Here is a 21,484-nt window from a genome sequence, read left to right as displayed (position 1 = left end):
TACTGTTCTACGACAATTCACGAAGCAGACGCTCACGCCTTGTTGTGCTGTTTCCTTTGCGGGCAGTGGGTGCAGCTGTCTTCGACGCAGGAAACATTACACGTTTAGCAGCTGTGGGGTTGGAACCCACGCTTCCGAAGTGACTGGTGCCTAAAACCAGCGCCTTAGACCGCTCGGCCACTCTACCTACACAACACGCGCGACACAGGAGCTGCGTCCTAGCCCACGACAACACACAGCAACGGCACAAAAATGAGACGTCAAAATTGGCAACGGTGGGATTCGAACCCACGCCTCCGAAGACACTGGTGCCTAAAACCAGCGCCTTAGACCGCTCGGCCACGTTACCGTTATAGCGCCGACGACAATACGTTTCCTTAGTACTACAAAGATCACTTCGAATTGAAATATCTCGGCAATCGCTGTAACATGTATTTCCTCTGCTCTCCCATTGGAAGCGTCTCTTTAGGCCATCCACAACAAGAAAATGCCGTGCCCGCCGTGTGGTAGCGGCGCCACTTGTCTGAAGCTGTCGTAGTTAAGGCGACAGCATCAAGAGACGTTTTCGTGCCGTGACCAGGTTTCGAACGCACGCGTCCGAAGAGACTGGTGCCTAAAACAAGCGCCTTAGATCGCTCGGCCACGCTACCTGCGCTACCTTCGGCCCCACTGTTCCTAGCATTTGTAGAAACGGTGCACGCCACAGCTTCCTGCTCCGCTGTTCATCCAATCCGTCGCACCTCAAACCACTGCCCTTTTCGACTACAGAGAGCAGCGGACGTCTGCGCCTCACGGCCGCCGGCATTACGTGTTGGCGATGAAGTGGTAGTACAAACTGCGGACTGCGGAACACGAGTGAAAAATCAAGAAAGCACTGTGATTTCGAGTACTCGTGCACTATCGTCACTGCAACGGTAGCAAGGCAAAACTTTCAAAATTGCCGTGACCAGGATTCGAACCTGGGTTATTGCGGCCACAACGCAATGTCCTAACCACTAGACGATCACGGCCACGCACGCGCCCACGGAGGCAGCTGGCTGGAGTGCAAGTGGCGATACACAGCAAAGCCTAGGCCAAGGTGTACGCCACAGCAGTGTCAGACACGGTCTCCATCACGTGTATACGAGTAAATGAACGTGCCTGCGCTGTCAGGACACTAACTAGAGTGGTTAGCTACATTCACCTCCCTGGCAGTGTCTTGCAGTCCTCCAAGCCTCTTGACTATGGGTATGTGGCTCGATAACAAGTGAATAGACGCCGCATCTCTCTCGCCGTCAGGTGCAGCCGCGAATCATACTTAACGCAGCTTTGTGCACGCGTCAGCGTAGCGTCAGTCGAGCAAAGTCGAGACAAGTCGCATTAGAGGAGCAACAAAAACTCACGTTTCCGGTACCGGGAATCGAACCCGGGCCTCCTGGGTGAGAGCCAGGTATCCTAGCCACTAGACTACACCGGATAACGACGCCAGTGCTCTTCCTGCGAACGCAGCAACCAGCCACGATTAACTGACGACAACTGTAAGAAATACACTCTTTCACGTTATAGAACGGCATCCTGTGGACGCATTTCATGGAGACGAACGCCAGCAGTGACGAGAGCAAAAGGCGCCTACAAATCCTGTCGTTGCTCCACGTACTGTTCTACGACAATTCACGAAGCAGACGCTCACGCCTTGTTGTGCTGTTTCCTTTGCGGGCAGTGGGTGCAGCTGTCTTCGACGCAGGAAACATTACACGTTTAGCAGCTGTGGGGTTGGAACCCACGCTTCCGAAGTGACTGGTGCCTAAAACCAGCGCCTTAGACCGCTCGGCCACTCTACCTACACAACACGCGCGACACAGGAGCTGCGTCCTAGCCCACGACAACACACAGCAACGGCACAAAAATGAGACGTCAAAATTGGCAACGGTGGGATTCGAACCCACGCCTCCGAAGACACTGGTGCCTAAAACCAGCGCCTTAGACCGCTCGGCCACGTTACCGTTATAGCGCCGACGACAATACGTTTCCTTAGTACTACAAAGATCACTTCGAATTGAAATATCTCGGCAATCGCTGTAACATGTATTTCCTCTGCTCTCCCATTGGAAGCGTCTCTTTAGGCCATCCACAACAAGAAAATGCCGTGCCCGCCGTGTGGTAGCGGCGCCACTTGTCTGAAGCTGTCGTAGTTAAGGCGACAGCATCAAGAGACGTTTTCGTGCCGTGACCAGGTTTCGAACGCACGCGTCCGAAGAGACTGGTGCCTAAAACAAGCGCCTTAGATCGCTCGGCCACGCTACCTGCGCTACCTTCGGCCCCACTGTTCCTAGCATTTGTAGAAACGGTGCACGCCACAGCTTCCTGCTCCGCTGTTCATCCAATCCGTCGCACCTCAAACCACTGCCCTTTTCGACTACAGAGAGCAGCGGACGTCTGCGCCTCACGGCCGCCGGCATTACGTGTTGGCGATGAAGTGGTAGTACAAACTGCGGACTGCGGAACACGAGTGAAAAATCAAGAAAGCACTGTGATTTCGAGTACTCGTGCACTATCGTCACTGCAACGGTAGCAAGGCAAAACTTTCAAAATTGCCGTGACCAGGATTCGAACCTGGGTTATTGCGGCCACAACGCAATGTCCTAACCACTAGACGATCACGGCCACGCACGCGCCCACGGAGGCAGCTGGCTGGAGTGCAAGTGGCGATACACAGCAAAGCCTAGGCCAAGGTGTACGCCACAGCAGTGTCAGACACGGTCTCCATCACGTGTATACGAGTAAATGAACGTGCCTGCGCTGTCAGGACACTAACTAGAGTGGTTAGCTACATTCACCTCCCTGGCAGTGTCTTGCAGTCCTCCAAGCCTCTTGACTATGGGTATGTGGCTCGATAACAAGTGAATAGACGCCGCATCTCTCTCGCCGTCAGGTGCAGCCGCGAATCATACTTAACGCAGCTTTGTGCACGCGTCAGCGTAGCGTCAGTCGAGCAAAGTCGAGACAAGTCGCATTAGAGGAGCAACAAAAACTCACGTTTCCGGTACCGGGAATCGAACCCGGGCCTCCTGGGTGAGAGCCAGGTATCCTAGCCACTAGACTACACCGGATAACGACGCCAGTGCTCTTCCTGCGAACGCAGCAACCAGCCACGATTAACTGACGACAACTGTAAGAAATACACTCTTTCACGTTATAGAACGGCATCCTGTGGACGCATTTCATGGAGACGAACGCCAGCAGTGACGAGAGCAAAAGGCGCCTACAAATCCTGTCGTTGCTCCACGTACTGTTCTACGACAATTCACGAAGCAGACGCTCACGCCTTGTTGTGCTGTTTCCTTTGCGGGCAGTGGGTGCAGCTGTCTTCGACGCAGGAAACATTACACGTTTAGCAGCTGTGGGGTTGGAACCCACGCTTCCGAAGTGACTGGTGCCTAAAACCAGCGCCTTAGACCGCTCGGCCACTCTACCTACACAACACGCGCGACACAGGAGCTGCGTCCTAGCCCACGACAACACACAGCAACGGCACAAAAATGAGACGTCAAAATTGGCAACGGTGGGATTCGAACCCACGCCTCCGAAGACACTGGTGCCTAAAACCAGCGCCTTAGACCGCTCGGCCACGTTACCGTTATAGCGCCGACGACAATACGTTTCCTTAGTACTACAAAGATCACTTCGAATTGAAATATCTCGGCAATCGCTGTAACATGTATTTCCTCTGCTCTCCCATTGGAAGCGTCTCTTTAGGCCATCCACAACAAGAAAATGCCGTGCCCGCCGTGTGGTAGCGGCGCCACTTGTCTGAAGCTGTCGTAGTTAAGGCGACAGCATCAAGAGACGTTTTCGTGCCGTGACCAGGTTTCGAACGCACGCGTCCGAAGAGACTGGTGCCTAAAACAAGCGCCTTAGATCGCTCGGCCACGCTACCTGCGCTACCTTCGGCCCCAGTGTTCCTAGCATTTGTAGAAACGGTGCACGCCACAGCTTCCTGCTCCGCTGTTCATCCAATCCGTCGCACCTCAAACCACTGCCCTTTTCGACTACAGAGAGCAGCGGACGTCTGCGCCTCACGGCCGCCGGCATTACGTGTTGGCGATGAAGTGGTAGTACAAACTGCGGACTGCGGAACACGAGTGAAAAATCAAGAAAGCACTGTGATTTCGAGTACTCGTGCACTATCGTCACTGCAACGGTAGCAAGGCAAAACTTTCAAAATTGCCGTGACCAGGATTCGAACCTGGGTTATTGCGGCCACAACGCAATGTCCTAACCACTAGACGATCACGGCCACGCACGCGCCCACGGAGGCAGCTGGCTGGAGTGCAAGTGGCGATACACAGCAAAGCCTAGGCCAAGGTGTACGCCACAGCAGTGTCAGACACGGTCTCCATCACGTGTATACGAGTAAATGAACGTGCCTGCGCTGTCAGGACACTAACTAGAGTGGTTAGCTACATTCACCTCCCTGGCAGTGTCTTGCAGTCCTCCAAGCCTCTTGACTATGGGTATGTGGCTCGATAACAAGTGAATAGACGCCGCATCTCTCTCGCCGTCAGGTGCAGCCGCGAATCATACTTAACGCAGCTTTGTGCACGCGTCAGCGTAGCGTCAGTCGAGCAAAGTCGAGACAAGTCGCATTAGAGGAGCAACAAAAACTCACGTTTCCGGTACCGGGAATCGAACCCGGGCCTCCTGGGTGAGAGCCAGGTATCCTAGCCACTAGACTACACCGGATAACGACGCCAGTGCTCTTCCTGCGAACGCAGCAACCAGCCACGATTAACTGACGACAACTGTAAGAAATACACTCTTTCACGTTATAGAACGGCATCCTGTGGACGCATTTCATGGAGACGAACGCCAGCAGTGACGAGAGCAAAAGGCGCCTACAAATCCTGTCGTTGCTCCACGTACTGTTCTACGACAATTCACGAAGCAGACGCTCACGCCTTGTTGTGCTGTTTCCTTTGCGGGCAGTGGGTGCAGCTGTCTTCGACGCAGGAAACATTACACGTTTAGCAGCTGTGGGGTTGGAACCCACGCTTCCGAAGTGACTGGTGCCTAAAACCAGCGCCTTAGACCGCTCGGCCACTCTACCTACACAACACGCGCGACACAGGAGCTGCGTCCTAGCCCACGACAACACACAGCAACGGCACAAAAATGAGACGTCAAAATTGGCAACGGTGGGATTCGAACCCACGCCTCCGAAGACACTGGTGCCTAAAACCAGCGCCTTAGACCGCTCGGCCACGTTACCGTTATAGCGCCGACGACAATACGTTTCCTTAGTACTACAAAGATCACTTCGAATTGAAATATCTCGGCAATCGCTGTAACATGTATTTCCTCTGCTCTCCCATTGGAAGCGTCTCTTTAGGCCATCCACAACAAGAAAATGCCGTGCCCGCCGTGTGGTAGCGGCGCCACTTGTCTGAAGCTGTCGTAGTTAAGGCGACAGCATCAAGAGACGTTTTCGTGCCGTGACCAGGTTTCGAACGCACGCGTCCGAAGAGACTGGTACCTAAAACAAGCGCCTTAGATCGCTCGGCCACGCTACCTGCGCTACCTTCGGCCCCACTGTTCCTAGCATTTGTAGAAACGGTGCACGCCACAGCTTCCTGCTCCGCTGTTCATCCAATCCGTCGCACCTCAAACCACTGCCCTTTTCGACTACAGAGAGCAGCGGACGTCTGCGCCTCACGGCCGCCGGCATTACGTGTTGGCGATGAAGTGGTAGTACAAACTGCGGACTGCGGAACACGAGTGAAAAATCAAGAAAGCACTGTGATTTCGAGTATTCGTGCACTATCGTCACTGCAACGGTAGCAAGGCAAAACTTTCAAAATTGCCGTGACCAGGATTCGAACCTGGGTTATTGCGGCCACAACGCAATGTCCTAACCACTAGACGATCACGGCCACGCACGCGCCCACGGAGGCAGCTGGCTGGAGTGCAAGTGGCGATACACAGCAAAGCCTAGGCCAAGGTGTACGCCACAGCAGTGTCAGACACGGTCTCCATCACGTGTATACGAGTAAATGAACGTGCCTGCGCTGTCAGGACACTAACTAGAGTGGTTAGCTACATTCACCTCCCTGGCAGTGTCTTGCAGTCCTCCAAGCCTCTTGACTATGGGTATGTGGCTCGATAACAAGTGAATAGACGCCGCATCTCTCTCGCCGTCAGGTGCAGCCGCGAATCATACTTAACGCAGCTTTGTGCACGCGTCAGCGTAGCGTCAGTCGAGCAAAGTCGAGACAAGTCGCATTAGAGGAGCAACAAAAACTCACGTTTCCGGTACCGGGAATCGAACCCGGGCCTCCTGGGTGAGAGCCAGGTATCCTAGCCACTAGACTACACCGGATAACGACGCCAGTGCTCTTCCTGCGAACGCAGCAACCAGCCACGATTAACTGACGACAACTGTAAGAAATACACTCTTTCACGTTATAGAACGGCATCCTGTGGACGCATTTCATGGAGACGAACGCCAGCAGTGACGAGAGCAAAAGGCGCCTACAAATCCTGTCGTTGCTCCACGTACTGTTCTACGACAATTCACGAAGCAGACGCTCACGCCTTGTTGTGCTGTTTCCTTTGCGGGCAGTGGGTGCAGCTGTCTTCGACGCAGGAAACATTACACGTTTAGCAGCTGTGGGGTTGGAACCCACGCTTCCGAAGTGACTGGTGCCTAAAACCAGCGCCTTAGACCGCTCGGCCACTCTACCTACACAACACGCGCGACACAGGAGCTGCGTCCTAGCCCACGACAACACACAGCAACGGCACAAAAATGAGACGTCAAAATTGGCAACGGTGGGATTCGAACCCACGCCTCCGAAGACACTGGTGCCTAAAACCAGCGCCTTAGACCGCTCGGCCACGTTACCGTTATAGCGCCGACGACAATACGTTTCCTTAGTACTACAAAGATCACTTCGAATTGAAATATCTCGGCAATCGCTGTAACATGTATTTCCTCTGCTCTCCCATTGGAAGCGTCTCTTTAGGCCATCCACAACAAGAAAATGCCGTGCCCGCCGTGTGGTAGCGGCGCCACTTGTCTGAAGCTGTCGTAGTTAAGGCGACAGCATCAAGAGACGTTTTCGTGCCGTGACCAGGTTTCGAACGCACGCGTCCGAAGAGACTGGTACCTAAAACAAGCGCCTTAGATCGCTCGGCCACGCTACCTGCGCTACCTTCGGCCCCACTGTTCCTAGCATTTGTAGAAACGGTGCACGCCACAGCTTCCTGCTCCGCTGTTCATCCAATCCGTCGCACCTCAAACCACTGCCCTTTTCGACTACAGAGAGCAGCGGACGTCTGCGCCTCACGGCCGCCGGCATTACGTGTTGGCGATGAAGTGGTAGTACAAACTGCGGACTGCGGAACACGAGTGAAAAATCAAGAAAGCACTGTGATTTCGAGTATTCGTGCACTATCGTCACTGCAACGGTAGCAAGGCAAAACTTTCAAAATTGCCGTGACCAGGATTCGAACCTGGGTTATTGCGGCCACAACGCAATGTCCTAACCACTAGACGATCACGGCCACGCACGCGCCCACGGAGGCAGCTGGCTGGAGTGCAAGTGGCGATACACAGCAAAGCCTAGGCCAAGGTGTACGCCACAGCAGTGTCAGACACGGTCTCCATCACGTGTATACGAGTAAATGAACGTGCCTGCGCTGTCAGGACACTAACTAGAGTGGTTAGCTACATTCACCTCCCTGGCAGTGTCTTGCAGTCCTCCAAGCCTCTTGACTATGGGTATGTGGCTCGATAACAAGTGAATAGACGCCGCATCTCTCTCGCCGTCAGGTGCAGCCGCGAATCATACTTAACGCAGCTTTGTGCACGCGTCAGCGTAGCGTCAGTCGAGCAAAGTCGAGACAAGTCGCATTAGAGGAGCAACAAAAACTCACGTTTCCGGTACCGGGAATCGAACCCGGGCCTCCTGGGTGAGAGCCAGGTATCCTAGCCACTAGACTACACCGGATAACGACGCCAGTGCTCTTCCTGCGAACGCAGCAACCAGCCACGATTAACTGACGACAACTGTAAGAAATACACTCTTTCACGTTATAGAACGGCATCCTGTGGACGCATTTCATGGAGACGAACGCCAGCAGTGACGAGAGCAAAAGGCGCCTACAAATCCTGTCGTTGCTCCACGTACTGTTCTACGACAATTCACGAAGCAGACGCTCACGCCTTGTTGTGCTGTTTCCTTTGCGGGCAGTGGGTGCAGCTGTCTTCGACGCAGGAAACATTACACGTTTAGCAGCTGTGGGGTTGGAACCCACGCTTCCGAAGTGACTGGTGCCTAAAACCAGCGCCTTAGACCGCTCGGCCACTCTACCTACACAACACGCGCGACACAGGAGCTGCGTCCTAGCCCACGACAACACACAGCAACGGCACAAAAATGAGACGTCAAAATTGGCAACGGTGGGATTCGAACCCACGCCTCCGAAGACACTGGTGCCTAAAACCAGCGCCTTAGACCGCTCGGCCACGTTACCGTTATAGCGCCGACGACAATACGTTTCCTTAGTACTACAAAGATCACTTCGAATTGAAATATCTCGGCAATCGCTGTAACATGTATTTCCTCTGCTCTCCCATTGGAAGCGTCTCTTTAGGCCATCCACAACAAGAAAATGCCGTGCCCGCCGTGTGGTAGCGGCGCCACTTGTCTGAAGCTGTCGTAGTTAAGGCGACAGCATCAAGAGACGTTTTCGTGCCGTGACCAGGTTTCGAACGCACGCGTCCGAAGAGACTGGTGCCTAAAACAAGCGCCTTAGATCGCTCGGCCACGCTACCTGCGCTACCTTCGGCCCCACTGTTCCTAGCATTTGTAGAAACGGTGCACGCCACAGCTTCCTGCTCCGCTGTTCATCCAATCCGTCGCACCTCAAACCACTGCCCTTTTCGACTACAGAGAGCAGCGGACGTCTGCGCCTCACGGCCGCCGGCATTACGTGTTGGCGATGAAGTGGTAGTACAAACTGCGGACTGCGGAACACGAGTGAAAAATCAAGAAAGCACTGTGATTTCGAGTACTCGTGCACTATCGTCACTGCAACGGTAGCAAGGCAAAACTTTCAAAATTGCCGTGACCAGGATTCGAACCTGGGTTATTGCGGCCACAACGCAATGTCCTAACCACTAGACGATCACGGCCACGCACGCGCCCACGGAGGCAGCTGGCTGGAGTGCAAGTGGCGATACACAGCAAAGCCTAGGCCAAGGTGTACGCCACAGCAGTGTCAGACACGGTCTCCATCACGTGTATACGAGTAAATGAACGTGCCTGCGCTGTCAGGACACTAACTAGAGTGGTTAGCTACATTCACCTCCCTGGCAGTGTCTTGCAGTCCTCCAAGCCTCTTGACTATGGGTATGTGGCTCGATAACAAGTGAATAGACGCCGCATCTCTCTCGCCGTCAGGTGCAGCCGCGAATCATACTTAACGCAGCTTTGTGCACGCGTCAGCGTAGCGTCAGTCGAGCAAAGTCGAGACAAGTCGCATTAGAGGAGCAACAAAAACTCACGTTTCCGGTACCGGGAATCGAACCCGGGCCTCCTGGGTGAGAGCCAGGTATCCTAGCCACTAGACTACACCGGATAACGACGCCAGTGCTCTTCCTGCGAACGCAGCAACCAGCCACGATTAACTGACGACAACTGTAAGAAATACACTCTTTCACGTTATAGAACGGCATCCTGTGGACGCATTTCATGGAGACGAACGCCAGCAGTGACGAGAGCAAAAGGCGCCTACAAATCCTGTCGTTGCTCCACGTACTGTTCTACGACAATTCACGAAGCAGACGCTCACGCCTTGTTGTGCTGTTTCCTTTGCGGGCAGTGGGTGCAGCTGTCTTCGACGCAGGAAACATTACACGTTTAGCAGCTGTGGGGTTGGAACCCACGCTTCCGAAGTGACTGGTGCCTAAAACCAGCGCCTTAGACCGCTCGGCCACTCTACCTACACAACACGCGCGACACAGGAGCTGCGTCCTAGCCCACGACAACACACAGCAACGGCACAAAAATGAGACGTCAAAATTGGCAACGGTGGGATTCGAACCCACGCCTCCGAAGACACTGGTGCCTAAAACCAGCGCCTTAGACCGCTCGGCCACGTTACCGTTATAGCGCCGACGACAATACGTTTCCTTAGTACTACAAAGATCACTTCGAATTGAAATATCTCGGCAATCGCTGTAACATGTATTTCCTCTGCTCTCCCATTGGAAGCGTCTCTTTAGGCCATCCACAACAAGAAAATGCCGTGCCCGCCGTGTGGTAGCGGCGCCACTTGTCTGAAGCTGTCGTAGTTAAGGCGACAGCATCAAGAGACGTTTTCGTGCCGTGACCAGGTTTCGAACGCACGCGTCCGAAGAGACTGGTGCCTAAAACAAGCGCCTTAGATCGCTCGGCCACGCTACCTGCGCTACCTTCGGCCCCACTGTTCCTAGCATTTGTAGAAACGGTGCACGCCACAGCTTCCTGCTCCGCTGTTCATCCAATCCGTCGCACCTCAAACCACTGCCCTTTTCGACTACAGAGAGCAGCGGACGTCTGCGCCTCACGGCCGCCGGCATTACGTGTTGGCGATGAAGTGGTAGTACAAACTGCGGACTGCGGAACACGAGTGAAAAATCAAGAAAGCACTGTGATTTCGAGTACTCGTGCACTATCGTCACTGCAACGGTAGCAAGGCAAAACTTTCAAAATTGCCGTGACCAGGATTCGAACCTGGGTTATTGCGGCCACAACGCAATGTCCTAACCACTAGACGATCACGGCCACGCACGCGCCCACGGAGGCAGCTGGCTGGAGTGCAAGTGGCGATACACAGCAAAGCCTAGGCCAAGGTGTACGCCACAGCAGTGTCAGACACGGTCTCCATCACGTGTATACGAGTAAATGAACGTGCCTGCGCTGTCAGGACACTAACTAGAGTGGTTAGCTACATTCACCTCCCTGGCAGTGTCTTGCAGTCCTCCAAGCCTCTTGACTATGGGTATGTGGCTCGATAACAAGTGAATAGACGCCGCATCTCTCTCGCCGTCAGGTGCAGCCGCGAATCATACTTAACGCAGCTTTGTGCACGCGTCAGCGTAGCGTCAGTCGAGCAAAGTCGAGACAAGTCGCATTAGAGGAGCAACAAAAACTCACGTTTCCGGTACCGGGAATCGAACCCGGGCCTCCTGGGTGAGAGCCAGGTATCCTAGCCACTAGACTACACCGGATAACGACGCCAGTGCTCTTCCTGCGAACGCAGCAACCAGCCACGATTAACTGACGACAACTGTAAGAAATACACTCTTTCACGTTATAGAACGGCATCCTGTGGACGCATTTCATGGAGACGAACGCCAGCAGTGACGAGAGCAAAAGGCGCCTACAAATCCTGTCGTTGCTCCACGTACTGTTCTACGACAATTCACGAAGCAGACGCTCACGCCTTGTTGTGCTGTTTCCTTTGCGGGCAGTGGGTGCAGCTGTCTTCGACGCAGGAAACATTACACGTTTAGCAGCTGTGGGGTTGGAACCCACGCTTCCGAAGTGACTGGTGCCTAAAACCAGCGCCTTAGACCGCTCGGCCACTCTACCTACACAACACGCGCGACACAGGAGCTGCGTCCTAGCCCACGACAACACACAGCAACGGCACAAAAATGAGACGTCAAAATTGGCAACGGTGGGATTCGAACCCACGCCTCCGAAGACACTGGTGCCTAAAACCAGCGCCTTAGACCGCTCGGCCACGTTACCGTTATAGCGCCGACGACAATACGTTTCCTTAGTACTACAAAGATCACTTCGAATTGAAATATCTCGGCAATCGCTGTAACATGTATTTCCTCTGCTCTCCCATTGGAAGCGTCTCTTTAGGCCATCCACAACAAGAAAATGCCGTGCCCGCCGTGTGGTAGCGGCGCCACTTGTCTGAAGCTGTCGTAGTTAAGGCGACAGCATCAAGAGACGTTTTCGTGCCGTGACCAGGTTTCGAACGCACGCGTCCGAAGAGACTGGTGCCTAAAACAAGCGCCTTAGATCGCTCGGCCACGCTACCTGCGCTACCTTCGGCCCCACTGTTCCTAGCATTTGTAGAAACGGTGCACGCCACAGCTTCCTGCTCCGCTGTTCATCCAATCCGTCGCACCTCAAACCACTGCCCTTTTCGACTACAGAGAGCAGCGGACGTCTGCGCCTCACGGCCGCCGGCATTACGTGTTGGCGATGAAGTGGTAGTACAAACTGCGGACTGCGGAACACGAGTGAAAAATCAAGAAAGCACTGTGATTTCGAGTACTCGTGCACTATCGTCACTGCAACGGTAGCAAGGCAAAACTTTCAAAATTGCCGTGACCAGGATTCGAACCTGGGTTATTGCGGCCACAACGCAATGTCCTAACCACTAGACGATCACGGCCACGCACGCGCCCACGGAGGCAGCTGGCTGGAGTGCAAGTGGCGATACACAGCAAAGCCTAGGCCAAGGTGTACGCCACAGCAGTGTCAGACACGGTCTCCATCACGTGTATACGAGTAAATGAACGTGCCTGCGCTGTCAGGACACTAACTAGAGTGGTTAGCTACATTCACCTCCCTGGCAGTGTCTTGCAGTCCTCCAAGCCTCTTGACTATGGGTATGTGGCTCGATAACAAGTGAATAGACGCCGCATCTCTCTCGCCGTCAGGTGCAGCCGCGAATCATACTTAACGCAGCTTTGTGCACGCGTCAGCGTAGCGTCAGTCGAGCAAAGTCGAGACAAGTCGCATTAGAGGAGCAACAAAAACTCACGTTTCCGGTACCGGGAATCGAACCCGGGCCTCCTGGGTGAGAGCCAGGTATCCTAGCCACTAGACTACACCGGATAACGACGCCAGTGCTCTTCCTGCGAACGCAGCAACCAGCCACGATTAACTGACGACAACTGTAAGAAATACACTCTTTCACGTTATAGAACGGCATCCTGTGGACGCATTTCATGGAGACGAACGCCAGCAGTGACGAGAGCAAAAGGCGCCTACAAATCCTGTCGTTGCTCCACGTACTGTTCTACGACAATTCACGAAGCAGACGCTCACGCCTTGTTGTGCTGTTTCCTTTGCGGGCAGTGGGTGCAGCTGTCTTCGACGCAGGAAACATTACACGTTTAGCAGCTGTGGGGTTGGAACCCACGCTTCCGAAGTGACTGGTGCCTAAAACCAGCGCCTTAGACCGCTCGGCCACTCTACCTACACAACACGCGCGACACAGGAGCTGCGTCCTAGCCCACGACAACACACAGCAACGGCACAAAAATGAGACGTCAAAATTGGCAACGGTGGGATTCGAACCCACGCCTCCGAAGACACTGGTGCCTAAAACCAGCGCCTTAGACCGCTCGGCCACGTTACCGTTATAGCGCCGACGACAATACGTTTCCTTAGTACTACAAAGATCACTTCGAATTGAAATATCTCGGCAATCGCTGTAACATGTATTTCCTCTGCTCTCCCATTGGAAGCGTCTCTTTAGGCCATCCACAACAAGAAAATGCCGTGCCCGCCGTGTGGTAGCGGCGCCACTTGTCTGAAGCTGTCGTAGTTAAGGCGACAGCATCAAGAGACGTTTTCGTGCCGTGACCAGGTTTCGAACGCACGCGTCCGAAGAGACTGGTGCCTAAAACAAGCGCCTTAGATCGCTCGGCCACGCTACCTGCGCTACCTTCGGCCCCACTGTTCCTAGCATTTGTAGAAACGGTGCACGCCACAGCTTCCTGCTCCGCTGTTCATCCAATCCGTCGCACCTCAAACCACTGCCCTTTTCGACTACAGAGAGCAGCGGACGTCTGCGCCTCACGGCCGCCGGCATTACGTGTTGGCGATGAAGTGGTAGTACAAACTGCGGACTGCGGAACACGAGTGAAAAATCAAGAAAGCACTGTGATTTCGAGTACTCGTGCACTATCGTCACTGCAACGGTAGCAAGGCAAAACTTTCAAAATTGCCGTGACCAGGATTCGAACCTGGGTTATTGCGGCCACAACGCAATGTCCTAACCACTAGACGATCACGGCCACGCACGCGCCCACGGAGGCAGCTGGCTGGAGTGCAAGTGGCGATACACAGCAAAGCCTAGGCCAAGGTGTACGCCACAGCAGTGTCAGACACGGTCTCCATCACGTGTATACGAGTAAATGAACGTGCCTGCGCTGTCAGGACACTAACTAGAGTGGTTAGCTACATTCACCTCCCTGGCAGTGTCTTGCAGTCCTCCAAGCCTCTTGACTATGGGTATGTGGCTCGATAACAAGTGAATAGACGCCGCATCTCTCTCGCCGTCAGGTGCAGCCGCGAATCATACTTAACGCAGCTTTGTGCACGCGTCAGCGTAGCGTCAGTCGAGCAAAGTCGAGACAAGTCGCATTAGAGGAGCAACAAAAACTCACGTTTCCGGTACCGGGAATCGAACCCGGGCCTCCTGGGTGAGAGCCAGGTATCCTAGCCACTAGACTACACCGGATAACGACGCCAGTGCTCTTCCTGCGAACGCAGCAACCAGCCACGATTAACTGACGACAACTGTAAGAAATACACTCTTTCACGTTATAGAACGGCATCCTGTGGACGCATTTCATGGAGACGAACGCCAGCAGTGACGAGAGCAAAAGGCGCCTACAAATCCTGTCGTTGCTCCACGTACTGTTCTACGACAATTCACGAAGCAGACGCTCACGCCTTGTTGTGCTGTTTCCTTTGCGGGCAGTGGGTGCAGCTGTCTTCGACGCAGGAAACATTACACGTTTAGCAGCTGTGGGGTTGGAACCCACGCTTCCGAAGTGACTGGTGCCTAAAACCAGCGCCTTAGACCGCTCGGCCACTCTACCTACACAACACGCGCGACACAGGAGCTGCGTCCTAGCCCACGACAACACACAGCAACGGCACAAAAATGAGACGTCAAAATTGGCAACGGTGGGATTCGAACCCACGCCTCCGAAGACACTGGTGCCTAAAACCAGCGCCTTAGACCGCTCGGCCACGTTACCGTTATAGCGCCGACGACAATACGTTTCCTTAGTACTACAAAGATCACTTCGAATTGAAATATCTCGGCAATCGCTGTAACATGTATTTCCTCTGCTCTCCCATTGGAAGCGTCTCTTTAGGCCATCCACAACAAGAAAATGCCGTGCCCGCCGTGTGGTAGCGGCGCCACTTGTCTGAAGCTGTCGTAGTTAAGGCGACAGCATCAAGAGACGTTTTCGTGCCGTGACCAGGTTTCGAACGCACGCGTCCGAAGAGACTGGTGCCTAAAACAAGCGCCTTAGATCGCTCGGCCACGCTACCTGCGCTACCTTCGGCCCCACTGTTCCTAGCATTTGTAGAAACGGTGCACGCCACAGCTTCCTGCTCCGCTGTTCATCCAATCCGTCGCACCTCAAACCACTGCCCTTTTCGACTACAGAGAGCAGCGGACGTCTGCGCCTCACGGCCGCCGGCATTACGTGTTGGCGATGAAGTGGTAGTACAAACTGCGGACTGCGGAACACGAGTGAAAAATCAAGAAAGCACTGTGATTTCGAGTACTCGTGCACTATCGTCACTGCAACGGTAGCAAGGCAAAACTTTCAAAATTGCCGTGACCAGGATTCGAACCTGGGTTATTGCGGCCACAACGCAATGTCCTAACCACTAGACGATCACGGCCACGCACGCGCCCACGGAGGCAGCTGGCTGGAGTGCAAGTGGCGATACACAGCAAAGCCTAGGCCAAGGTGTACGCCACAGCAGTGTCAGACACGGTCTCCATCACGTGTATACGAGTAAATGAACGTGCCTGCGCTGTCAGGACACTAACTAGAGTGGTTAGCTACATTCACCTCCCTGGCAGTGTCTTGCAGTCCTCCAAGCCTCTTGACTATGGGTATGTGGCTCGATAACAAGTGAATAGACGCCGCATCTCTCTCGCCGTCAGGTGCAGCCGCGAATCATACTTAACGCAGCTTTGTGCACGCGTCAGCGTAGCGTCAGTCGAGCAAAGTCGAGACAAGTCGCATTAGAGGAGCAACAAAAACTCACGTTTCCGGTACCGGGAATCGAACCCGGGCCTCCTGGGTGAGAGCCAGGTATCCTAGCCACTAGACTACACCGGATAACGACGCCAGTGCTCTTCCTGCGAACGCAGCAACCAGCCACGATTAACTGACGACAACTGTAAGAAATACACTCTTTCACGTTATAGAACGGCATCCTGTGGACGCATTTCATGGAGACGAACGCCAGCAGTGACGAGAGCAAAAGGCGCCTACAAATCCTGTCGTTGCTCCACGTACTGTTCTACGACAATTCACGAAGCAGACGCTCACGCCTTGTTGTGCTGTTTCCTTTGCGGGCAGTGGGTGCAGCTGTCTTCGACGCAGGAAACATTACACGTTTAGCAGCTGTGGGGTTGGAACCCACGCTTCCGAAGTGACTGGTGCCTAAAACCAGCGCCTTAGACCGCTCGGCCACTCTACCTACACAACACGCGCGACACAGGAGCTGCGTCCTAGCCCACGACAACACACAGCAACGGCACAAAAATGAGACGTCAAAATTGGCAACGGTGGGATTCGAACCCACGCCTCCGAAGACACTGGTGCCTAAAACCAGCGCCTTAGACCGCTCGGCCACGTTACCGTTATAGCGCCGACGACAATACGTTTCCTTAGTACTACAAAGATCACTTCGAATTGAAATATCTCGGCAATCGCTGTAACATGTATTTCCTCTGCTCTCCCATTGGAAGCGTCTCTTTAGGCCATCCACAACAAGAAAATGCCGTGCCCGCCGTGTGGTAGCGGCGCCACTTGTCTGAAGCTGTCGTAGTTAAGGCGACAGCATCAAGAGACGTTTTCGTGCCGTGACCAGGTTTCGAACGCACGCGTCCGAAGAGACTGGTGCCTAAAACAAGCGCCTTAGATCGCTCGGCCACGCTACCTGCGCTACCTTCGGCCCCAGTGTTCCTAGCATTTGTAGAAACGGTGCACGCCACAGCTTCCTGCTCCGCTGTTCATCCAATCCGTCGCACCTCAAACCACTGCCCTTTTCGACTACAGAGAGCAGCGGACGTCTGCGCCTCACGGCCGCCGGCATTACGTGTTGGCGATGAAGTGGTAGTACAAACTGCGGACTGCGGAACACGAGTGAAAAATCAAGAAAGCACTGTGATTTCGAGTACTCGTGCACTATCGTCACTGCAACGGTAGCAAGGCAAAACTTTCAAAATTGCCGTGACCAGGATTCGAACCTGGGTTATTGCGGCCACAACGCAATGTCCTAACCACTAGACGATCACGGCCACGCACGCGCCCACGGAGGCAGCTGGCTGGAGTGCAAGTGGCGATACACAGCAAAGCCTAGGCCAAGGTGTACGCCACAGCAGTGTCAGACACGGTCTCCATCACGTGTATACGAGTAAATGAACGTGCCTGCGCTGTCAGGACACTAACTAGAGTGGTTAGCTACATTCACCTCCCTGGCAGTGTCTTGCAGTCCTCCAAGCCTCTTGACTATGGGTATGTGGCTCGATAACAAGTGAATAGACGCCGCATCTCTCTCGCCGTCAGGTGCAGCCGCGAATCATACTTAACGCAGCTTTGTGCACGCGTCAGCGTAGCGTCAGTCGAGCAAAGTCGAGACAAGTCGCATTAGAGGAGCAACAAAAACTCACGTTTCCGGTACCGGGAATCGAACCCGGGCCTCCTGGGTGAGAGCCAGGTATCCTAGCCACTAGACTACACCGGATAACGACGCCAGTGCTCTTCCTGCGAACGCAGCAACCAGCCACGATTAACTGACGACAACTGTAAGAAATACACTCTTTCACGTTATAGAACGGCATCCTGTGGACGCATTTCATGGAGACGAACGCCAGCAGTGACGAGAGCAAAAGGCGCCTACAAATCCTGTCGTTGCTCCACGTACTGTTCTACGACAATTCACGAAGCAGACGCTCACGCCTTGTTGTGCTGTTTCCTTTGCGGGCAGTGGGTGCAGCTGTCTTCGACGCAGGAAACATTACACGTTTAGCAGCTGTGGGGTTGGAACCCACGCTTCCGAAGTGACTGGTGCCTAAAACCAGCGCCTTAGACCGCTCGGCCACTCTACCTACACAACACGCGCGACACAGGAGCTGCGTCCTAGCCCACGACAACACACAGCAACGGCACAAAAATGAGACGTCAAAATTGGCAACGGTGGGATTCGAACCCACGCCTCCGAAGACACTGGTGCCTAAAACCAGCGCCTTAGACCGCTCGGCCACGTTACCGTTATAGCGCCGACGACAATACGTTTCCTTAGTACTACAAAGATCACTTCGAATTGAAATATCTCGGCAATCGCTGTAACATGTATTTCCTCTGCTCTCCCATTGGAAGCGTCTCTTTAGGCCATCCACAACAAGAAAATGCCGTGCCCGCCGTGTGGTAGCGGCGCCACTTGTCTGAAGCTGTCGTAGTTAAGGCGACAGCATCAAGAGACGTTTTCGTGCCGTGACCAGGTTTCGAACGCACGCGTCCGAAGAGACTGGTGCCTAAAACAAGCGCCTTAGATCGCTCGGCCACGCTACCTGCGCTACCTTCGGCCCCACTGTTCCTAGCATTTGTAGAAACGGTGCACGCCACAGCTTCCTGCTCCGCTGTTCATCCAATCCGTCGCACCTCAAACCACTGCCCTTTTCGACTACAGAGAGCAGCGGACGTCTGCGCCTCACGGCCGCCGGCATTACGTGTTGGCGATGAAGTGGTAGTACAAACTGCGGACTGCGGAACACGAGTGAAAAATCAAGAAAGCACTGTGATTTCGAGTACTCGTGCACTATCGTCACTGCAACGGTAGCAAGGCAAAACTTTCAAAATTGCCGTGACCAGGATTCGAACCTGGGTTATTGCGGCCACAACGCAATGTCCTAACCACTAGACGATCACGGCCACGCACGCGCCCACGGAGGCAGCTGGCTGGAGTGCAAGTGGCGATACACAGCAAAGCCTAGGCCAAGGTGTACGCCACAGCAGTGTCAGACACGGTCTCCATCACGTGTATACGAGTAAATGAACGTGCCTGCGCTGTCAGGACACTAACTAGAGTGGTTAGCTACATTCACCTCCCTGGCAGTGTCTTGCAGTCCTCCAAGCCTCTTGACTATGGGTATGTGGCTCGATAACAAGTGAATAGACGCCGCATCTCTCTCGCCGTCAGGTGCAGCCGCGAATCATACTTAACGCAGCTTTGTGCACGCGTCAGCGTAGCGTCAGTCGAGCAAAGTCGAGACAAGTCGCATTAGAGGAGCAACAAAAACTCACGTTTCCGGTACCGGGAATCCGAACCCGGGCCTCCTGGGTGAGAGCCAGGTATCCTAGCCACTAGACTACACCGGATAACGACGCCAGTGCTCTTCCTGCGAACGCAGCAACCAGCCACGATTAACTGACGACAACTGTAAGAAATACACTCTTTCACGTTATAGAACGGCATCCTGTGGACGCATTTCATGGAGACGAACGCCAGCAGTGACGAGAGCAAAAGGCGCCTACAAATCCTGTCGTTGCTCCACGTACTGTTCTACGACAATTCACGAAGCAGACGCTCACGCCTTGTTGTGCTGTTTCCTTTGCGGGCAGTGGGTGCAGCTGTCTTCGACGCAGGAAACATTACACGTTTAGCAGCTGTGGGGTTGGAACCCACGCTTCCGAAGTGACTGGTGCCTAAAACCAGCGCCTTAGACCGCTCGGCCACTCTACCTACACAACACGCGCGACACAGGAGCTGCGTCCTAGCCCACGACAACACACAGCAACGGCACAAAAATGAGACGTCAAAATTGGCAACGGTGGGATTCGAACCCACGCCTCCGAAGACACTGGTGCCTAAAACCAGCGCCTTAGACCGCTCGGCCACGTTACCGTTATAGCGCCGACGACAATACGTTTCCTTAGTACTACAAAGATCACTTCGAATTGAAATATCTCGGCAATCGCTGTAACATGTATTTCCTCTGCTCTCCCATTGGAAGCGTCTCTTTAGGCCATCCACAACAAGAAAATGCCGTGCCCGCCGTGTGGTAGCGGCGCCACTTGTCTGAAGCTGTCGTAGTTAAGGCGACAGCATCAAGAGACGTTTTCGTGCCGTGACCAGGTTTCGAACGCAACGCGTCCGAAGAGAATCTGTCTCGCGTGTGTCCTTAGATCGCTCGGCCACGCTACCTGCGCTACCTTCGGCCCCAGTGTTCCTAGCATTTGTAGAAACGGTGCACGCCACAGCTTCCTGCTCCGCTGTTCATCCAATCCGTCGCACCTCAAACCACTGCCCTTTTCGACTACAGAGAGCAGCGGACGTCTGCGCCTCACGGCCGCCGGCATTACGTGTTGGCGATGAAGTGGTAGTACAAACTGCGGACTGCGGAACACGAGTGAAAAATCAAGAAAGCACTGTGATTTCGAGTACTCGTGCACTATCGTCACTGCAACGGTAGCAAGGCAAAACTTTCAAAATTGCCGTGACCAGGATTCGAACCTGGGTTATTGCGGCCACAACGCAATGTCCTAACCACTAGACGATCACGGCCACGCACGCGCCCACGGAGGCAGCTGGCTGGAGTGCAAGTGGCGATACACAGCAAAGCCTAGGCCAAGGTGTACGCCACAGCAGTGTCAGACACGGTCTCCATCACGTGTATACGAGTAAATGAACGTGCCTGCGCTGTCAGGACACTAACTAGAGTGGTTAGCTACATTCACCTCCCTGGCAGTGTCTTGCAGTCCTCCAAGCCTCTTGACTATGGGTATGTGGCTCGATAACAAGTGAATAGACGCCGCATCTCTCTCGCCGTCAGGTGCAGCCGCGAATCATACTTAACGCAGCTTTGTGCACGCGTCAGCGTAGCGTCAGTCGAGCAAAGTCGAGACAAGTCGCATTAGAGGAGCAACAAAAACTCACGTTTCCGGTACCGGGAATCAAACCCGGGCCTCCTGGGTGAGAGCCAGGTATCCTAGCCACTAGACTACACCGGATAACGACGCCAGTGCTCTTCCTGCGAACGCAGCAACCAGCCACGATTAACTGACGACAACTGTAAGAAATACACTCTTTCACGTTATAGAACGGCATCCTGTGGACGCATTTCATGGAGACGAACGCCAGCAGTGACGAGAGCAAAAGGCGCCTACAAATCCTGTCGTTGCTCCACGTACTGTTCTACGACAATTCACGAAGCAGACGCTCACGCCTTGTTGTGCTGTTTCCTTTGCGGGCAGTGGGTGCAGCTGTCTTCGACGCAGGAAACATTACACGTTTAGCAGCTTTTTTTTTTTTTTTTTTTTTTCTTGGGCCTCCCATCTCCCCTTATAGCCCGTCCTTTCGCTCTCCAAATAACGCCTTCGTCGGCGAGCTTCTCAGCTATAGTTAGTGCCGTTGCCAGATGTAACTTAAACGAAAACGACGTT

At 53.9% G+C, this 21,484-nt stretch overlaps 39 non-coding genes across 39 annotated transcripts; all 39 read right to left on the bottom strand.

The window, feature by feature from the left end:
• Nucleotides 1-267: 267 nt before the first annotated feature.
• Nucleotides 268-349, bottom strand: Trnal-uag (transfer RNA leucine (anticodon UAG)). The gene has a single exon. It is a non-coding gene; the product is annotated as a tRNA-Leu (tRNA).
• A 589-nt stretch (nt 350-938) lies between these two features.
• Trnah-gug (transfer RNA histidin (anticodon GUG)) lies at nt 939-1,010 on the bottom strand. The gene has a single exon. It is a non-coding gene; the product is annotated as a tRNA-His (tRNA).
• A 374-nt stretch (nt 1,011-1,384) lies between these two features.
• Trnae-cuc (transfer RNA glutamic acid (anticodon CUC)) lies at nt 1,385-1,456 on the bottom strand. The gene has a single exon. It is a non-coding gene; the product is annotated as a tRNA-Glu (tRNA).
• Nucleotides 1,457-1,900: 444 nt separating this feature from the next.
• On the bottom strand, nt 1,901-1,982 carry Trnal-uag (transfer RNA leucine (anticodon UAG)). The gene has a single exon. It is a non-coding gene; the product is annotated as a tRNA-Leu (tRNA).
• Nucleotides 1,983-2,571: 589 nt separating this feature from the next.
• Nucleotides 2,572-2,643, bottom strand: Trnah-gug (transfer RNA histidin (anticodon GUG)). The gene has a single exon. It is a non-coding gene; the product is annotated as a tRNA-His (tRNA).
• A 374-nt stretch (nt 2,644-3,017) lies between these two features.
• Trnae-cuc (transfer RNA glutamic acid (anticodon CUC)) lies at nt 3,018-3,089 on the bottom strand. Its single transcript has one exon. It is a non-coding gene; the product is annotated as a tRNA-Glu (tRNA).
• A 444-nt stretch (nt 3,090-3,533) lies between these two features.
• Trnal-uag (transfer RNA leucine (anticodon UAG)) lies at nt 3,534-3,615 on the bottom strand. Its single transcript has one exon. It is a non-coding gene; the product is annotated as a tRNA-Leu (tRNA).
• A 589-nt stretch (nt 3,616-4,204) lies between these two features.
• On the bottom strand, nt 4,205-4,276 carry Trnah-gug (transfer RNA histidin (anticodon GUG)). Its single transcript has one exon. It is a non-coding gene; the product is annotated as a tRNA-His (tRNA).
• Nucleotides 4,277-4,650: 374 nt separating this feature from the next.
• Nucleotides 4,651-4,722, bottom strand: Trnae-cuc (transfer RNA glutamic acid (anticodon CUC)). The gene has a single exon. It is a non-coding gene; the product is annotated as a tRNA-Glu (tRNA).
• Nucleotides 4,723-5,166: 444 nt separating this feature from the next.
• Trnal-uag (transfer RNA leucine (anticodon UAG)) lies at nt 5,167-5,248 on the bottom strand. Its single transcript has one exon. It is a non-coding gene; the product is annotated as a tRNA-Leu (tRNA).
• A 589-nt stretch (nt 5,249-5,837) lies between these two features.
• On the bottom strand, nt 5,838-5,909 carry Trnah-gug (transfer RNA histidin (anticodon GUG)). The gene has a single exon. It is a non-coding gene; the product is annotated as a tRNA-His (tRNA).
• Nucleotides 5,910-6,283: 374 nt separating this feature from the next.
• On the bottom strand, nt 6,284-6,355 carry Trnae-cuc (transfer RNA glutamic acid (anticodon CUC)). Its single transcript has one exon. It is a non-coding gene; the product is annotated as a tRNA-Glu (tRNA).
• A 444-nt stretch (nt 6,356-6,799) lies between these two features.
• Nucleotides 6,800-6,881, bottom strand: Trnal-uag (transfer RNA leucine (anticodon UAG)). The gene has a single exon. It is a non-coding gene; the product is annotated as a tRNA-Leu (tRNA).
• A 589-nt stretch (nt 6,882-7,470) lies between these two features.
• On the bottom strand, nt 7,471-7,542 carry Trnah-gug (transfer RNA histidin (anticodon GUG)). Its single transcript has one exon. It is a non-coding gene; the product is annotated as a tRNA-His (tRNA).
• A 374-nt stretch (nt 7,543-7,916) lies between these two features.
• Trnae-cuc (transfer RNA glutamic acid (anticodon CUC)) lies at nt 7,917-7,988 on the bottom strand. Its single transcript has one exon. It is a non-coding gene; the product is annotated as a tRNA-Glu (tRNA).
• Nucleotides 7,989-8,432: 444 nt separating this feature from the next.
• Nucleotides 8,433-8,514, bottom strand: Trnal-uag (transfer RNA leucine (anticodon UAG)). The gene has a single exon. It is a non-coding gene; the product is annotated as a tRNA-Leu (tRNA).
• A 589-nt stretch (nt 8,515-9,103) lies between these two features.
• Trnah-gug (transfer RNA histidin (anticodon GUG)) lies at nt 9,104-9,175 on the bottom strand. Its single transcript has one exon. It is a non-coding gene; the product is annotated as a tRNA-His (tRNA).
• Nucleotides 9,176-9,549: 374 nt separating this feature from the next.
• On the bottom strand, nt 9,550-9,621 carry Trnae-cuc (transfer RNA glutamic acid (anticodon CUC)). The gene has a single exon. It is a non-coding gene; the product is annotated as a tRNA-Glu (tRNA).
• A 444-nt stretch (nt 9,622-10,065) lies between these two features.
• Nucleotides 10,066-10,147, bottom strand: Trnal-uag (transfer RNA leucine (anticodon UAG)). Its single transcript has one exon. It is a non-coding gene; the product is annotated as a tRNA-Leu (tRNA).
• A 589-nt stretch (nt 10,148-10,736) lies between these two features.
• On the bottom strand, nt 10,737-10,808 carry Trnah-gug (transfer RNA histidin (anticodon GUG)). Its single transcript has one exon. It is a non-coding gene; the product is annotated as a tRNA-His (tRNA).
• A 374-nt stretch (nt 10,809-11,182) lies between these two features.
• On the bottom strand, nt 11,183-11,254 carry Trnae-cuc (transfer RNA glutamic acid (anticodon CUC)). The gene has a single exon. It is a non-coding gene; the product is annotated as a tRNA-Glu (tRNA).
• A 444-nt stretch (nt 11,255-11,698) lies between these two features.
• Nucleotides 11,699-11,780, bottom strand: Trnal-uag (transfer RNA leucine (anticodon UAG)). Its single transcript has one exon. It is a non-coding gene; the product is annotated as a tRNA-Leu (tRNA).
• A 589-nt stretch (nt 11,781-12,369) lies between these two features.
• Nucleotides 12,370-12,441, bottom strand: Trnah-gug (transfer RNA histidin (anticodon GUG)). Its single transcript has one exon. It is a non-coding gene; the product is annotated as a tRNA-His (tRNA).
• A 374-nt stretch (nt 12,442-12,815) lies between these two features.
• Nucleotides 12,816-12,887, bottom strand: Trnae-cuc (transfer RNA glutamic acid (anticodon CUC)). Its single transcript has one exon. It is a non-coding gene; the product is annotated as a tRNA-Glu (tRNA).
• A 444-nt stretch (nt 12,888-13,331) lies between these two features.
• On the bottom strand, nt 13,332-13,413 carry Trnal-uag (transfer RNA leucine (anticodon UAG)). Its single transcript has one exon. It is a non-coding gene; the product is annotated as a tRNA-Leu (tRNA).
• A 589-nt stretch (nt 13,414-14,002) lies between these two features.
• Trnah-gug (transfer RNA histidin (anticodon GUG)) lies at nt 14,003-14,074 on the bottom strand. Its single transcript has one exon. It is a non-coding gene; the product is annotated as a tRNA-His (tRNA).
• A 374-nt stretch (nt 14,075-14,448) lies between these two features.
• Trnae-cuc (transfer RNA glutamic acid (anticodon CUC)) lies at nt 14,449-14,520 on the bottom strand. Its single transcript has one exon. It is a non-coding gene; the product is annotated as a tRNA-Glu (tRNA).
• A 444-nt stretch (nt 14,521-14,964) lies between these two features.
• Trnal-uag (transfer RNA leucine (anticodon UAG)) lies at nt 14,965-15,046 on the bottom strand. The gene has a single exon. It is a non-coding gene; the product is annotated as a tRNA-Leu (tRNA).
• Nucleotides 15,047-15,635: 589 nt separating this feature from the next.
• On the bottom strand, nt 15,636-15,707 carry Trnah-gug (transfer RNA histidin (anticodon GUG)). Its single transcript has one exon. It is a non-coding gene; the product is annotated as a tRNA-His (tRNA).
• Nucleotides 15,708-16,081: 374 nt separating this feature from the next.
• Trnae-cuc (transfer RNA glutamic acid (anticodon CUC)) lies at nt 16,082-16,153 on the bottom strand. Its single transcript has one exon. It is a non-coding gene; the product is annotated as a tRNA-Glu (tRNA).
• Nucleotides 16,154-16,597: 444 nt separating this feature from the next.
• Trnal-uag (transfer RNA leucine (anticodon UAG)) lies at nt 16,598-16,679 on the bottom strand. The gene has a single exon. It is a non-coding gene; the product is annotated as a tRNA-Leu (tRNA).
• Nucleotides 16,680-17,268: 589 nt separating this feature from the next.
• Nucleotides 17,269-17,340, bottom strand: Trnah-gug (transfer RNA histidin (anticodon GUG)). Its single transcript has one exon. It is a non-coding gene; the product is annotated as a tRNA-His (tRNA).
• Nucleotides 17,341-17,714: 374 nt separating this feature from the next.
• Nucleotides 17,715-17,786, bottom strand: Trnae-cuc (transfer RNA glutamic acid (anticodon CUC)). The gene has a single exon. It is a non-coding gene; the product is annotated as a tRNA-Glu (tRNA).
• Nucleotides 17,787-18,230: 444 nt separating this feature from the next.
• On the bottom strand, nt 18,231-18,312 carry Trnal-uag (transfer RNA leucine (anticodon UAG)). The gene has a single exon. It is a non-coding gene; the product is annotated as a tRNA-Leu (tRNA).
• A 589-nt stretch (nt 18,313-18,901) lies between these two features.
• On the bottom strand, nt 18,902-18,973 carry Trnah-gug (transfer RNA histidin (anticodon GUG)). Its single transcript has one exon. It is a non-coding gene; the product is annotated as a tRNA-His (tRNA).
• Nucleotides 18,974-19,347: 374 nt separating this feature from the next.
• Trnae-cuc (transfer RNA glutamic acid (anticodon CUC)) lies at nt 19,348-19,420 on the bottom strand. The gene has a single exon. It is a non-coding gene; the product is annotated as a tRNA-Glu (tRNA).
• Nucleotides 19,421-19,864: 444 nt separating this feature from the next.
• Trnal-uag (transfer RNA leucine (anticodon UAG)) lies at nt 19,865-19,946 on the bottom strand. Its single transcript has one exon. It is a non-coding gene; the product is annotated as a tRNA-Leu (tRNA).
• A 588-nt stretch (nt 19,947-20,534) lies between these two features.
• Nucleotides 20,535-20,606, bottom strand: Trnah-gug (transfer RNA histidin (anticodon GUG)). Its single transcript has one exon. It is a non-coding gene; the product is annotated as a tRNA-His (tRNA).
• A 374-nt stretch (nt 20,607-20,980) lies between these two features.
• Nucleotides 20,981-21,052, bottom strand: Trnae-cuc (transfer RNA glutamic acid (anticodon CUC)). Its single transcript has one exon. It is a non-coding gene; the product is annotated as a tRNA-Glu (tRNA).
• Between the last annotated feature and the right edge of the window lie 432 nt (nt 21,053-21,484).

The sequence above is a fragment of the Schistocerca gregaria genome, chromosome 3 (genome assembly GCF_023897955.1).
Source record: "Schistocerca gregaria isolate iqSchGreg1 chromosome 3, iqSchGreg1.2, whole genome shotgun sequence".
NCBI lineage: Eukaryota > Metazoa > Arthropoda > Insecta > Orthoptera > Acrididae > Schistocerca > Schistocerca gregaria.
This window is presented reverse-complemented; position numbering and strand designations above follow the sequence as displayed.